At 45.2% G+C, this 15,508-nt stretch overlaps 1 protein-coding gene across 2 annotated transcripts in view; it reads right to left on the bottom strand.

Annotated features, from left to right (window-relative positions):
- RNF19A (ring finger protein 19A, RBR E3 ubiquitin protein ligase) overlaps positions 1-5,664 on the bottom strand; it is a 59,985-nt gene extending 54,321 nt beyond the window's left edge. The window contains exons 1-2 of one of the 2 annotated variants that reach the window (XM_035317614.1): positions 5,500-5,664; positions 2,753-2,840 (exon numbers count right to left, since the gene is read on the bottom strand). The gene's annotated coding sequence lies outside the window, so the exon portion shown is untranslated. Of the gene's footprint in view, positions 1-2,679; positions 2,841-5,499 lie in introns of both variants that reach the window. The other variant, XM_035317612.1, reaches the window with a different exon arrangement.
- Positions 5,665-15,508: the final 9,844 nt, after the last annotated feature.

Consider the following 15,508-nt stretch of genomic DNA (forward strand, 5'->3'; position numbering starts at 1 on the left):
CTGTTCAGCTGATCCCCCTGAGTGCAGGACCGTATCACGCTCCCTACAAACCCTTTCTTGAAAACATATGAGGTAAATCTGTCTCAGCAGAAGCCTCTCTCCGAACAGTGTAACTGGAACTCCTACAGATTAAGCATGTTCAGATAAAAATAGAGCTTGATTAACTTGATGTGGCTTGCACAGTTTGATTTTCTGTGAAAAACCTGAGCGTTAAGTGACAAACTTAAAATTGGTATTTTTGTTTACTGAGAATATGCAGCATCGATGAATCTCAATGAGAACAAAGCAACGTAATTCTTATGGCAGACAGTGTGTCCAGAGCTATTCCTCTTGCTGAAGCAGCTCTTTATTCAATAAATGGAAAAACTGAAGGGGACAGCCAGGGGCTCCAATTTAGAGTAAGAGCTCTAATCTGCCTTATGGGAGCAGCTAAAGGACCTATGGAAAAATGTTTGTTTAACAGTAATTTATCTCAACTATAAATGGAAACAGAACTGACATAGTTCCACAATGACAGTTTGTGCTGAACAATAACAGGATACTTGCATTAGCAGAGCGGTGCTTCACGTAGGAAGCAAACAAACAGAAAAAAAAAAACACACACACCAAAAACAAGTGACTGTACCAAATTCAATTGCTACAAGTAATTATTTCAGCAAGATGCCCTTCAAATTTATTTCAGCAAGATGCCCACAGATTCATAGAATGGCTTGAGCTGGAAGGGACCTTAAAGATCACCCAGTTCCAAACCCCTGCCATGGACAGGGACACCTCACACTCAAAGCCCCATCCAGCCTGGCCTTGAGCACCTCCAGGGACGGGGCATCCACAGCTTCTCTGGGCAGCCTGTGCCAGGGCCTCACCATCCTCTGAGTAAGGATTTTCTTCCTAATATTTAATCTAAATCTCCCCTTTTTCAACTTATAACCATCCCCCCGTCCTATCCCTACACCCCCTGACACAGAGTCCCGCCCCAGCTTTCCTGTAGCCCCCTTCAGGCACTGGAAGGCCGCTGTAAGGTCTGCCCGGGGCCTTCTCTTCTCCAGGCTGAACAACCCCAACTCCCTCAGCCTGTCTGCATAGGAGAGGGGCTCCAGTGGTGCTCTACCACCTTGCTGAAGACATCATTAGAGGATGGCCTCTAAAGAAAGGAAGTTTTAATGCCTGAGGAAACACCTGTGCACATGTATTTTTTTTAAGCTCATTTCATTACATCTCTTTGCTTGGTTGCTTTAGGATAAAGCAACTCTTCGGTCAGCTTTCCAGTCTGGTGTAATATACCTAGAAACGCAGGAAACCTGCTAGAAACTCATCCTTCAGAAAAAAAAAAAAAATATTCTTCTCTATCTATGCTCACCTCGTAAAAGGCAATTGCAGTTGCAGTGTTTAGACTCCCCGTTCATCAAGATGCTAAGAGTCATCCAGCAGATGGCTGACTTCAATCCACAGGTTAAGAGTGGAAAAGCCTACTGTAACTCTTCCACTGCAAAAGAGTAACGTAAGCAGCACTCCTACTTTTTCATTCGGTGGATAAACCTCAAGATAGGGTTAAATCTTCTCGTAGAACTTCCACAAAAGTCGAGCAGAAGAGAGTGAAAGCCTTCCTCTCTGGTCTTAATGAGGAAAGCGAGAGTGGTACCACAAATGACATCTTTCTGCTCAGCTGTGGGGCTTTCTTCTTCTCTCAATTCCGTCTTTCAAGAACTCAAGCTAGTTTAAGTCACGCACACAATAAAAAACTTGTCATTAAGGCCTGTAATACTCTAGTCCCACATCACATTTACAGTTCTTTTTAGATATCATTGTTGTGTTTTAAATCCTTGAGTCACTACACTGAGCCCACTGCACTAAGAGAAGTGAGCATGCCAGAGAAGGACCAGCAATAAAAACCAAGGTGAAACACAGTTCTGCGGTGCCTGAAAAATGCCACACACATACATGAAACAACCAGAGATCACTGAAGAAAGAAGACTAAGCCGTCTTACGACTCAGATGATGAAAGTCTCTTCCACTGATCTTGTCAACTAAAAAAAAATATCCTTACAAGGAAGCCTAGGATAACAAGGTGAGCGTCAATTTTTCAGAAGTTTGGAATAAATCTGTCTCTCGATAAATATAAGCAGTAGACCAGAGACCAAATAACTTAGAAGACACTGAGAATAAATAAGAGTGACTAGAGAAATCTTCTGAAGTAACCTTTTAATGACAACTTAGGAGGAAAAGACTGAAATTCTACTCTGAACAGAAAAATGCATAGAAGCCTGGTTGGGGCTGGATTCCTTAGTTCAAACTAAACAGATTTATTTGGAGCTTTCTTTCTTTGAGTTAAAGTAGAGCACAGAATATATGAAATCTAACCTATCTACAACGCCAAAAAAAAAATCAGTTTTCCTTAAAGATTATTTCACCAATGACTTGAAAGATAAACTACTAGAAATCAACTGACATTAGGTTAGATGACGGATAAAACTTCCACTTCGAAGAATCAAAAATAGAAGGAAGTCCCCTCTTGTGAAATCTCAGGAACATTTAAAAAAACAATTTCCTAGGAACTGACAGAGCCTCCTTCATATTCTTCATACGGGAAAAGAAAAAAAAAAACAAAAAGCACACTGCTGAAATCAAAGGCCAACACAGTTAAAAACAACCATTTCGCTAAGGCTCAGTGTAACATTTTACCTTCTTAGTAGAAGTCTACCTCCGGGTGCGATTCAGACGCATCTAGCGACTTTAGACCCAACACCATTCTCACCGGATCTTGAAGCCGTGTTACGTACACCACTTCAGTCAGCTACACATCTTCCATCAGTTAATACAGAAGTGACAACAGAAACTTAGACCTAAGACAAACACAAAAAGAGGAAAAAAAAAAGTGACATTAACTTCCTTGTGGATACGCCAGTGTTAGAATGACTATTTTTATTAGTCCTTCATAGAGCATTTGCTTACCCTACGAATCTGACTGACTCATAACTCAGCTACATGCCAGAAATCACACTAAGAAATGGAAAACCTAAAACACGTATCCATCAATTTGTTCCAGTCAGGTATTAAAATTTCTCCTACTAAGCTGGTATGCAGTGTTTAGGTACAATTCAGAAAACCAATCACAAAGCTAATTACGGATGTCTGACCATGGGCCAGAGTAAACTGACCCCATAATAGAGACCACAAGCTTGGCTAAAAGCCATCAGACTGTGGCACAGCACAGCGTAGCTGCAGTTTAGAGTTCAAAGACCTTTCTTAGCACTTCCAATTGAGGATTCTGAAGTCTCCTTTGAAAAGATTCAGGCATCCTACTGGAAAGAAAGAAAAGGTATCCTTGTCAAGAGTCTTTTTAATAAGACTTCGTGAAGATCAAAAAAGCTCAAGTAAAGGGGGGGGGGGGGGGGGGGAAGGGGAAAATGAAAGGTTAGGAAGAATCCCCTACCCACTTGACAAATTCAAAGTCTAAAGTTTTTGCCATGTTAAATAGTAAAATACTGTTAATGAATAATGTAAAAAAGCTTGCCCATTTTCCATCAGAAGGCTCTACCCAACTGACAAAAGAATTCAAGGACTTGTGCTTTTCACAAGTTGAAAATATTCGCACAAAACGAGTTGTCCTAACGCATATCTTAACGCTAACTGGGAATCCCACGGCTAAGGGAGTTTTAATGATTCATTTACTAAGGCAGAGACAAGGATTTGTACACACCATGAAGGTAAACAAATACATCTATCAAGTGCCTTCCTTCCTCCTGTGCCTCAACAAGCATAATTAAATACAATCTGATGACTGCTCTATACAAGAAAAGCATTGTTTGTCTAGTGGATTTAAGGGGAAGTGGATGGAAGAAAACCGCATATACACATTTCAATTCCCCCTCATAGAAATTATGATCTGATGTCCTCAAACTCAAAACCAGCTGACGACGTAAAGACAAGAGTCAGAATTCAGCGTTTTACAGATGCTGAGTTTTATAAAGCACTGCTAAAACTCTGGCATGGTTCAAAAAACGCACATAAAGAAGAGGGATTTCCTGTAAACCTTTCAGTGAGCTGAAGAGCAGCATTATTGCCATTATGCAAAAAAAACTTTCATTTTCATTTTCTGGTCCAAATGGGTCTAGCTCACGTGCAATTAAAACAAAGCAGTTTCTCAGCTTTCTGAAAGTTTCAAGTGCAAGTATATAAATGTTTACGAGTGAAATAATGGTAAAACTTCAGAATGCAGCAAGTGCTGTTACACAACCATCAATTCTACGTATGCAAGTGAATTCCGTGAAGTGGGCAGCTCAGCCTCTGTACCTCTGAACGTTGAACCGAAAGCCTTCTTTTCCACTGAGCAGCAACAACACCACCACAGCATTTCATCAGATAGGGAAATACAGCTCTTTATCTGACAAAAAATGAAACTTTTTTTCTAAAAAAGTTTTAAGTAAAAATTATGAAAGTGGGTATTTTTAAAACATGAGTTTATGAGGCTCCTCTGCAGAAGTAAATCCTGCAAGCTCCATTTCCCAACCTGCCCTTTGCCTTTCAAAAAAAAAAAAAAATACTGCTGTCCTCGATGACAACCGAGATAAAGCCCTAATCGCTTCCAACGCCAGCTCCGGTATTTTACCAGCCCCAGGATTTGCTGTGCTCCTCGCAGGGAAACCCAGGCACGTTTCCAGCCAGCGACCCCGGGGACAGGGAGGCCCATCTCTCTGCTCAGGGGCTGCCCTCTCCCCACTGCCCCTTGGCCGGGCCCCCCCCCCCCAGCTTTCCAGGTCACCGTGTGGCACCGGGACCCCACACGCACTCCCCCACACCCTCCTGCTGCCCTTCCCGTGGTCGTTCACCATTTTTCTCCGTTTTTCCCCCCGTTTTCCCCCATCTTTTCCCGGCGCGCCCGCAGCACGCCGCGCTGCCAGGTGCAAACCCCCATTGCTGCGGGGGGACGGGGGCAAGGAAACCGCCCCCGCTGCCACCTCCTGTCCCCCCCCGCACCTCCACGGGGGGGAACCGGGGTCCCAACACCCCCGGACACCGCCACCTCTCCTCGCCAGGGCCGCAGAAGCGCCGGGGAAGGGCCGGCTGGGCTTTGCCCTGCAAGTTCCAGCGCATGACTTCCCCGGGGGCTCCCCCCCTGCACCACCACCACCACCCCCAGGAGGAAACCCACCCGGCGGCTCCCCTCGGGCTGGGGGGCGGCACGGGCCGGACCCCCCTCCCTATCTTCCTCCTCCTCCTCCTCTTCCTCGGGGCGGGACAGGCCCCTCGCCCCGCCCGGGGGGGAGACAATGGGCTCGATGACTTCACCCTCCAGCAATGCGAGGGGCAGCGCCCCCCCCTTCGAACCTTCCCCGGACCCCCCCCCCCGGCCCCCTCTCCCCCGCCCAGAGGCGGCTCCGCTCCACCCCCCCTTCCCCTTTCGCCCCCCTCCGCCACGCTCAGGGCGGCGGCTGCCAGCCCCCGGCGGGGGACCGGGGGCGGGGGGGGGGGGGGGGACGACGCCTTCCCGCCGCCGAGTACCTGCGGGGCGGCGGCAGAAGAAGCCGGCCCGGCGCAGGAAGCGTCTCCCCGTGTCCGTGTCCCTGTGTGTGAGGGAGAGAAGGCGAGAGAGAGAACGGGGCGGCGCTGCCGGGGCCGGCCCTGCCCGCCGAGGGGAGGCGGCGCCGGGGCCGTCGGTTTCCGCGACGCGCTGAGCTCACGCGTATGGCGGCGGCGGCGCCGCCTCGGGGCGGGACCAGATCGCCACAGTCGCTGCCCGCCACCCCCGGCTCGGTGGGGTATTGGGGGTGCCCTCCCCCCCCCCGCCGTGCCTTCCCGCCGTCCTTTATTTAATACATAATTATTTAACACTGTGTGGACTTGGTACCCGGTAACGGGTAAAGGTGTCCGGGGGAGAGCGAGCTGCTGAGGCGTTTCGGCGGGGTCGGGCCGCTGAGGGCTGGTGCGGTTGTGGAGATGAGCAAGCAGAGCTTTGGTGCCATGGTATGGCACTGAATCATAGAATCATTAAGGTTGGAAGACAACTTCAAGATCACCTGGTCCAACCATTATGCTACAGCCAATGTCACCCACTAAACCATGTCCCTAAGCACAACATGCAACCTTTCCTTGAACACCCCCAGGGACAGTGACTCCACCACTTCCCTGGGCAACCCGTTCCAATGCCTGACTGCTCTTTCTGAAGAAATGTCTCCTCATTTCTAACCTAAACCTCCCCTGGTGGAACTTGTGGCCATTCCCTCTAGTCCTATTGCAAGTTACCTGTGAAAAGAGGCCGACCCCCAGCTCCCCACACCTTCCTTTCAGGCAGTTGCGGAGAGCAATAAGGTCTCCCCTGAGCCTCCTCTTCCCCAGACTAAACACCCCCAGTTCCCTCAGCCACTCCTGGAACACAGGACTTGTGTTCCAGGCCCTTCATCGGTTTCGTAGCCCTTCTCTGGACATGTTCCAGGGCCTCAATGCCCTTCTTGTACTGAGGGGCCCAAAACTGAACACAGTGCCCAAGGTGTGGCATCAGCAGAGCAGAGAGGAATGATCACCTCCCTGGTCCTGCTAGCTACACTACTGATACAAGCCAAGATGGCGTTGGCCTTCTTGGCCACCTGGGCACGCTGCCAGCTCATGATCAGGCCACTGGAAAGATAACCCGGTCCAAAATTTTGCCCAGTAGCCCCCCAGCTTTGATTGTGCAGCCCTGTTCTCCCTTTCCATAACTGCAGTCAGCGTCTAGCTTCTGGGTGCCGGGGTGAGAATAATCATAGATTATTTTAAAGGGGTGTTTGATGTGCTCAGCTGCCCCACTCTTGGGTTCCTTTTCCTTTTGCTGCTGACCTTCCTGACTTTTCTCACAGGACTCCCTATCTGCAATAATACCGTAGCTGTCTTTTTTGTTGACCTCTGTTTTGTTGACCTTTACTTCAGGTCAACTCCAAATCACTCTCCCCTGGCGTGCTGTAAGTTATGTATATGTAGTTATTACATTGGTCTTAAATCTTGTGTCTTTTGTTTTCTCCAGTTAATCATTCATACTTTCTAACGTCAACTCTGAATTCTCCAGAACCGGAGTTTATCCCCTGGTTATAGATGAACAGTGGTGCTTCCGTTAAGCTGGTTTGACACCTAAAAGCTTAACTCTGTAAATAGTTACCAATTATCCAACCTTCATTTAATGTGCAAATGTTGTAAAATGAATAAAATGTGCCATGCTTTTCCTGTGGAATTTGCAATGTATGGTCTGCTAAAGGATTGCACATATACTTAGCTTCATTTATGTGCATAGATCTATTTAAGTCAGCAGGACTGCTTCCAGTGTGGATTAAAATTAAGTGCGGATACAAGTCTTTCCATGGTGAGACACTAAATCTGAAATAACAGAATAGGCAATTACAACAAATGGGGAGGGCAAATGGGAAATGAGGGTAACAGCAATAAAATTATGCTGAAGTTTTGCTGTTATGCAAACAATGGCAGTTTCTTCTTTGCTTGTGAAAGCTAGTAGCAAGGGGAGTTACTTGGGCTCTGCTATTGCAAACGTGTACCTGTCTTTAAAGGCTTGTCAGTAGTGCCACTGTATTATCTCAACAAGATAAGCAGAAAAATGTTATATATAACTTTGCTGGGTAAAGTCTTGGATACTTCTTATGCATTACATTTGGTACAGAGAAATGAAGTAGAGAAGTGACGTCCATAAAACGAGGGGGCAAAAGGAAAGACAAGACGAATGAGGGGTAGAAAACGAGGGGAAGAGACAGCATACAGAATAGTATGATAAGGCAAATTATGACTGGGACAGGAACAGCAGACCATTTTACCAACTCAAATGTGCAATTGCCAATTGCACTAAAAGGAAAAACAGCAACAACAAAAGCAAAGTAATGCAGTAATGTATTGGTTTCTAAATGTCCAGAGGGATTCAGCAATTCAGTAAAAATATTCTGAGGTCTCTTGGCTAATGCTGGAAAACAGGAGGGGAGCAGAGTCCAGGCGTTTTAAAATTCTGCTCTGGGAGATAGAGTGGTCATTGTGGCGGTCAGATGGTTTCTCCTTGAAGCTGATGAGGGACAAAACAGAAACCTCCAGCCAGCTGCCCTCCTGAGAGCTATGCAGCAGAGACCCTGCAGCTAAGTAGGTGCTTTTTGACAGAAGCATTCAAAATAGTCAATTAGCAAAATACAGAAAGCACAGGGAGGAAGGAGAATCTTTTCTACACAAGCCATACACCCAAAAAATGTCAGACGTTTGTTTTGATTTATAGGGAGGATATATTTATGTGTTTGCTTGCTTTCTTCTTACTATTATAGAACAGGATGACAAAGAGGTACTGAGGAAAAGTAGGGGCTGCCCAGACCTTTTAACAAAGAGGAAATACCTCATGCACAGTGCATTTTTTGAAGTATACAAAATTTATGAAAACAAACAAGACTATCTTTCCAAATCATTTTCTGGAGAACATCTAGGATTGAAACATTCTGTCTAGATAGCTGGGTATTTAATACAGCTGCTGGCAGAAAAGTACAAAGTAGTATATCAGAATACAAAAATGCTGCCCTCCAAACAAAGCAGCTGGTACGCCCTAAAAAGATACAAGCACACACAGCACACTGTGGAATGTGGAAGGGCAGCAGTCATATCAGCATGCACAGAGGAGGTGAGTGGACAGAACTGAGAAAGAAAAGTGCTTTTTCCCTTGGTGGAAGGGAATGGAGAATGGGTGTGACATGGATAACCTGTTAATATAGTATATTCTCATAATCTATGCTAGTATGGACTGCTGATCTCAGCATAGCTTCGTATCTCATATGAAAGGGTACTGCATCCTGGGCCAGAACTTCAAGTGTTTATGTTCAGTTCTTTTCACGTATATTGGAAGAGAATCAAACATGATGGCTAAATGTTTCCATCCGTCTGATCCCACATCTGACTCTCTCTGAAATCTTTTAGTGAATATTCCAACATCTTAAACATAAAATCTCCAAAGCCAATCACCTTTTTTTTTTTTTTTTTTTTTTTTTTTTTCCTGTTGATAATTTTATATTTCCTACAGCCTCTGCCATCATCTGGTCTCCAGTTCATTGTTTTGAGGGAGAAAGAGACATCCTCAGCTTTTTCTCTTCTGACAAACACATTTGTGTCTCTGATCTTTCATCATGTTCTGAAGAACTCCCCCTGTTTGAGGATCCACTACTTTCCTACATTTACCAGCTAATCTCTCTTGCCAAAAGTGTTCTTTCTGGTGAGTTTATTTTTAGCACCCCTCATTTTACCAATCTGTCTTGCAGTGTTGCCCCACAAATGGCTGTATTTGCACAAAAAGCATGGCAGAAGATTGATGTGGCAGCAGCAGCAAGCGTCATGGGAAACACAGAGAATTTAGATCAATTTTGCCATTGGAGAAAATTTAGTGTAGAAATGTACTCTGACTTGCACCTGAAGAAGAAAGGACAAAGGCCTTTGAAAAAGTAAAATATCTGCCAAATCCATTGATAGCAAAATATATCTTTAGACCAGGCATGAAAAATATATGCAATACTAATAAATGTCAATATTGATAAATATGTATTAGTATGGCCAAGATACAAAGTGCACAGGAACTGGGATAGGTGTTCAATTCTGTCAGTTTTCTGGTGACTCTGTGAAAAAATATTTTGCCATGTGCTGATTGTCATCAGTTGTATTGAGTGGAGTAGATTAAAAAATATATACAACGGGAGAAATACAGATTAAGATTTTCTCAAAAGGTATAATTAACCTGAAGATAAAATGAAAGGATATTTAAATACAGGAATACTATAATAAGAAGCACATTTAAAATGCCTGGGAGAATGGATTAGTATCAGATAGAGCAAGATGAGGTAGATGCTCTCACTGATCCAAGCTACAAAATGGCAAGATACCAGTAAATAATGTGCAGGCAGAGAATTTCCAAATTCTCAGCATGTCATAAAACATTAAAGATGAAGGCTTCCATAGCCATTTCAAGCATCTATATCGTGCAGTTACATCATCTGTTCGAATCAGTTACTGTAGTAGTCAATAAAGACTAAAAAAGGATAGAAAATATAAGATACCTAGAACTGCAGGCCCCAGAACATGCCTGCCCCAAGAAATAAGATCTCTTTAAAAGAATTGAGTAAGTTAATTTCCAGCTCTTGTGAAACTGGAAAAGAAGACTATGTTTTCCCAGGGCTTAATACCGCATTGTCTGCTATGGTTAGTTCTACTGACTTCAGCAAGCTCTGTCTGAGTAACGGGCACAAGCTGGAGCCTTGTAAATGGATAACTCGATTGAAGGAGGAAGCCCTTGATTTTTAAAGTTTCCCATCAGTAATTTTAATTATTGTCACATTTCTGGGGCACTTTATGCTCATCCAATATAGTAACAGTGACAACTGGTCATATGGACATTTTTTTTCGTGGCACAACAGATTTGATATAATCGACGCTGAAGAGACTAGACAACTAGTTAACAAAGAGTTGTGCAAGCCATGTGGCAACTGAATTCGGGTGACAGGTTGTGTTTTATGCCAAGTTCTGGAAACTCTTAGTCTCACAGTGTACATGGGGAAAGAGTAGGAAATCATCCAGTCCATCTCTCTGCACATACCAGATGTCTCTGCAAGGCACTTTCTATGATCTTTAGAGAAAGTTCCCATTTATTTATTTATGTAGTTATTTAGTCCAGTACTGAAATCTCATGGTGTATGAAATGTGCAGTGTTTGCTTGACAAGAAATACTGGAAACAAACAACAGTATGTAAGGTATACCACATAGCAGGGAGCCATATTCTTCTGTGTTAGTGCCAGCTGGTAAATTATGATCATAAGCAGCATGTAAGGTGGAAAGTGGGAATTACTCTTTGTTACCCTGCCAAAAATAAAAATAAAAATAAATCCTGAAATTCTAAAAAAAAAAATCGTATTTTCTAATTCTAAAATCTTAGAAATCCTTATATCGTCCCAGTTCCTCCGCAATCTGGTAGGCATTTTTAGAAAAGCACATTTGTTGCAGCATAACAAAGCCATCATTAACATTTTTCAATGTAGGTAAAATTATGTACTTGAGCTTTCTTTGTTCTTTTTTTCTGTTTCAAAATTCCATTTTTTTTTTAAGATGTCTTTTTATAATGCACTGTTTCTCCTCGTTTTTTAGAGCCATGCCTCCCCCTAAAAAGACCTAAAAAGAACGATTTAGAGAACTCTGTGTGCCAGAAAGTTGTTCCTAGACACAGATCAGATATCACTCAACTTGCAAGGCTCCAAAAGTCTGCAGAAGCATCATTAATGAGCTTAAAATTTTGTGAACACCTAAAACTCCACCTCTGCACATAATGTTTAAGTTCTGATGACTTCTGGAAGTCAGGTATCTATGGGTGAGGAGTTGCATGGAGCTCATGTGATAACTATGTACTTTCTTGGAGCTAGCCCTTTTTAAAGGTCAGTTGCTATCATTCCCTGTATCCTTGGGTAGCTCTAATTTGTTAGAAAAAAAAAAAAAAATCCAGCAAGAGTAATATTGTGAAAAGCAGCAGACTATCGTTTCTATTGCACAATGCTGTTTCCATTCTAGTCCCCTGGGCTTTACTCCTCTGTTACTCAGAACAGACTGAAACTTCTGTTTTTCTGGGTTGAGGAGTTATGTGCTTAGTCTCTGCCCAAAGGTGAAATTGTTTCTGGAAAGCTTGAGCAAGACTGTTTTTGCTGTTTTAAGTATGAGGACAGTGGGATAGGGGGAAAGAATTGTATAAAGGGAAAAGTGCTTGAGGTTTTTTTTAAATAGCTTTTTCATCAGCAACACTAGATGTGAAAAGATTAAAGTCATGGCAGAAATAACCCTGCTTAGGAAAGCTTATTTTTTTATAGTTGGTCTCAAATCAGCTAGAGGGCCCTTCAAGCTGTATGTACAGTCCATCTTCAACAAAGCCAGACAATATTTCGGTTTACCCTTCCATGAGGAGTTCTGCTCAGAGTCTGCTCAGAGTTAGCTGTCCTCAGAGTCACAAACAGAGCATTCATATTTTCATGGTGACACTTTAATTGCACCCCAAAGTCCTAGTCCACTAGTTGCCCTGTTGCTGCATAACCCTTGATAGGGTGTCTCATCTGCAGTGTATCTACAGCTTAGATACGGACTTGGATGAGGGAGGCCAGTGGGGAGGCACTTGGAGGTCCCACCTTGATGTGTGTTATGTCCATGGTCTGCTGTTGATGGTGCAGAGACCTCCAGAAGTGTCATAGTGGGGCTTGCAGTCTTGTCCCTTTGCACGTCCTCAGGCCGCTGATCAGAGCATTTCTCTGTAGCAGCACCCCACAGTGTCTGATGAGCTGCCTCAAGCCAACTGCAAGGAGATCAGTGGACCCATGTTTGCACCCAGGATGCCAGCTGCCAGCCTGGACAACGTGAAGAGGAGATTCTGGGTAGGCATGACACCATGCCACTTAATTTCCCTACACTCACCTGCGGTTGTGCCAGGCAATGCACGTCCAGCCCGAGCCCATGTCCAAAAAAGACAGCGAGGGAGGTGTCCTCCTCAGCTGGACATGTAGCCTGACTCTAGATCAGCCATCATGTAGCCATCACAGCCTGACTCTCTTGTGTCCCAGGGGGGCTGAAAGGGGGTCTTAGGCCATGGGTAGGGAGGGAGGCCTGGGGAGGTCAGGGCTGTGGGTGTTCTCAGTGTCCTGACACATCATCATGGAGAGACTCCACATGGCTTTCACCATCCCTGATATCAGGATGAGGTCATAAAGGCAGAGCTCAGTGTGTACAATCAGGTGGAAAGGGACAGAGGCAGGTTGTTGAGGAGTGGTTGCCTTTAGTCCCTGCTTAGAGGGCTAATGGTGTCTGATATGACGACTAAGGCTCTGAGAGCTGGGAGCAAGCAGCAGCAGGACACAGGACCTCTGTACAGGGAGAGCTTTCCAGGACTGCATCAGCTTTCCTGGCCTCACCGGGGCAGACTCATTCTCGCTCAGCGTGGGGAGGTGCAGACAGCTACACCAGGTTGTCCAGCAATTCCCACTCGCAATAAAACAGCCTGCAGGCCCAGCTACTGCCTGAGGGCAGGGGATGTGAGTAGGGCACTCTGAGGGAGTCTGGGCCTTCCCAGTGTCCACGGGTGAGTTCTGCATGCAAGGCAGAGCTGCTCTCCTCTGTGTGCTCAGGCCACCACCAGGATGGCAGTTCCACCACGAGCATTGCACTTGTGACTGTGCTTGCCTCCTTGCCAAGGTCTCTGGCGAGTTTGCTGTTTACTGCGATTGCTCTCAGCATGACCCTCGTTAAGCATCAATTGCAGCCTTTACCTTTTGCCCCAAAGTCTCCTCTGTTTTCTCTCCTTCCTCAACCTAGCCAGAAGTGGGCCTTCCAGACTGCCTCCAGAGCGAGGTCTGAACCTCTTGCTCCCTCATATGAAGCTGGCTACAGACACAAGGCAGTAACAGAGCAAGGTCCTGTGGAAAAGAGGGTCCAGATCCACCAATCTCTCCAGTAGTTTCCATGACTTCAAGTCCCTCCTGGGCCAGTCATTGCACAGAGGGATGGCAATGGTTTCAATGCTGTGAGATTACCCAGGAACAAACGATACACAGCTAAATCTTTGAACAGAAAGCTCTAAATAGCTTTGATTCATGGTGGGCATCATACCAGGACGTGCCTAGTTTGTCCATGATGCAGCATGACTGGAAGATAACTGCTGGTCTCAAATGTCCCTTCCATGCCCAAGGTAAGTATCTGAAGCAGCCAAAGGTTTTCAGGCTACTCAACAATCTGACCAGGCTACAGGGAAGGGGAAATATCAATGAAGACTTCAAGTATCCTCAGGATCCATGCTGCAGTAGGGCCCTCTAGGACATCACGTCAGAGGAGTGGCAATACAGCTACATCCAGCAGTATTACCACCAGCTGCAGATCCACCCCTGGTGGGAATAAGCTTTCATAGCTGTTCAAGAAAGGAAGCTGAGCTGGCAGATGGTCCCTGAAGTGTTTGGCCTGAGACTTCAAAGGCAGTCCCCGTGAGCTCCAGGCCTGGAGAGAGATGAAGGGAGGATGTCCCTCAAGCTTCTTCCTTCTAGTCTGTGTACCAAAAGGGCTTGTGAGGGGTGAGAACAGCCCAGGAGCGTTGTGGAGTCCTTTCTTTCAGTTTGCCTGAAGAGCAACTTCAAGGGTAAACGGGCATTTTCAATACCTGTTTCAACCTATTAGTATTTGTTTGGAAGCTGAAGTACTTCTGTCTGCTTGCTAGCTCCTCCCTGCACTCTTGAAGCCTTTGACAGCTCAGTTTCTTGCCTGCATAAGGATGAACAGTCTCGTCTGCCTTTACTCAGTGAAACAACACATAGGTTGTCGGCCCATGAAAGACAAGAAGTGAATCCCACCGGTTCAAGGGGAAGGCCTGGATGTTTTATATAATGCTGTCCATTAGCTCTTTAACTACATTCTTGGCCAAACATTCCTGTGAATACCTCAGATTGGCTGCAGACCATGGTACCTGGCAGAGGATCAGCTGCGCATGGTTGAGAATGGGCAGTGGGTCTGTGCATAAGGCTTTCCGTAACAGGGCCAGCTACGGGATAATCCTCTGGAGCACATCTAGCAGAGTCTTGTCCTGTATCGTGCTTAAAACCACAGGACTAGAAAACATATTGCACAGTTCATTCATGGGGGAGTTTACGTGCATTTGCATTGATGAGAAAGCGAGGAAAATGCTGTTATATGTCTTCTCACTGCTGTCCAATGAGGTTCCCAGGAAGCTCCGTCTGGCTTCCCCTCTGCCGTGCTACAGATGGGGTGATGCAGCTCTTGGGGGGTGTGCCTGCTTTGCTTGTCCTCAGAAAGAAAACTGAATTGATTTGATGTGAAATACGTTTAACATATGCTTTAGGCCACAGTTGTTAATTTCTACAGCCAGGTGTCTTGAGTTAGCCTCTTACTTTCTTTTATGCCAGAATTTGCCTACTGTCCCAAAGTAATCAAGGCAGGAACGAGTGGATTTGGCTCCTCTGAGGATGATGTCTGCAGAAGGTGCAGTGTGTGGTGGTGTTGCTTCCTTTTTTTTTTTCTTTTTTTTTTTTTCCCTCTTGGCTTGTCTTCACAGGGTTTCTTTTCCCCTGATTCCTTTCTATTTTTGCATTAGATCAGCTGGACACATGACACCTAAGACTTCACTCACTCTGCGCCCTTCCCTCTGCCCCCCCGCACTCAATTTTGACCAAGATATACGGACAGAGATTTCCTCTCACCCAAGGGTAATGACTCACAAAGTCTGGGTGATTAGAAGGAAGGGTTAGGGTTTCACCTGCTTTTTGGGAGATCACTTTCTCCCCTCAGATATCGTTCCTAATCCTGTGCTCACTGCAGATGCAGTCTACCACGAGACCTGCAGAAGTGAGTCCTCTCTGGAGACTGCAGTGCTACTCATCGCTTTCTGGAAGCTATTCCTGCACCACATTTATCCCTAAAGGGTTGGAAATGACACTTGACACTGAAACCTGTTCAATGTTTTTTTTTTTTTTTTTTTTTTTTTTTTTTTTT

The sequence above is a fragment of the Oxyura jamaicensis genome, chromosome 2 (assembly GCF_011077185.1).
Source record: "Oxyura jamaicensis isolate SHBP4307 breed ruddy duck chromosome 2, BPBGC_Ojam_1.0, whole genome shotgun sequence".
Classification (NCBI taxonomy): Eukaryota; Metazoa; Chordata; class Aves; order Anseriformes; family Anatidae; genus Oxyura; species Oxyura jamaicensis.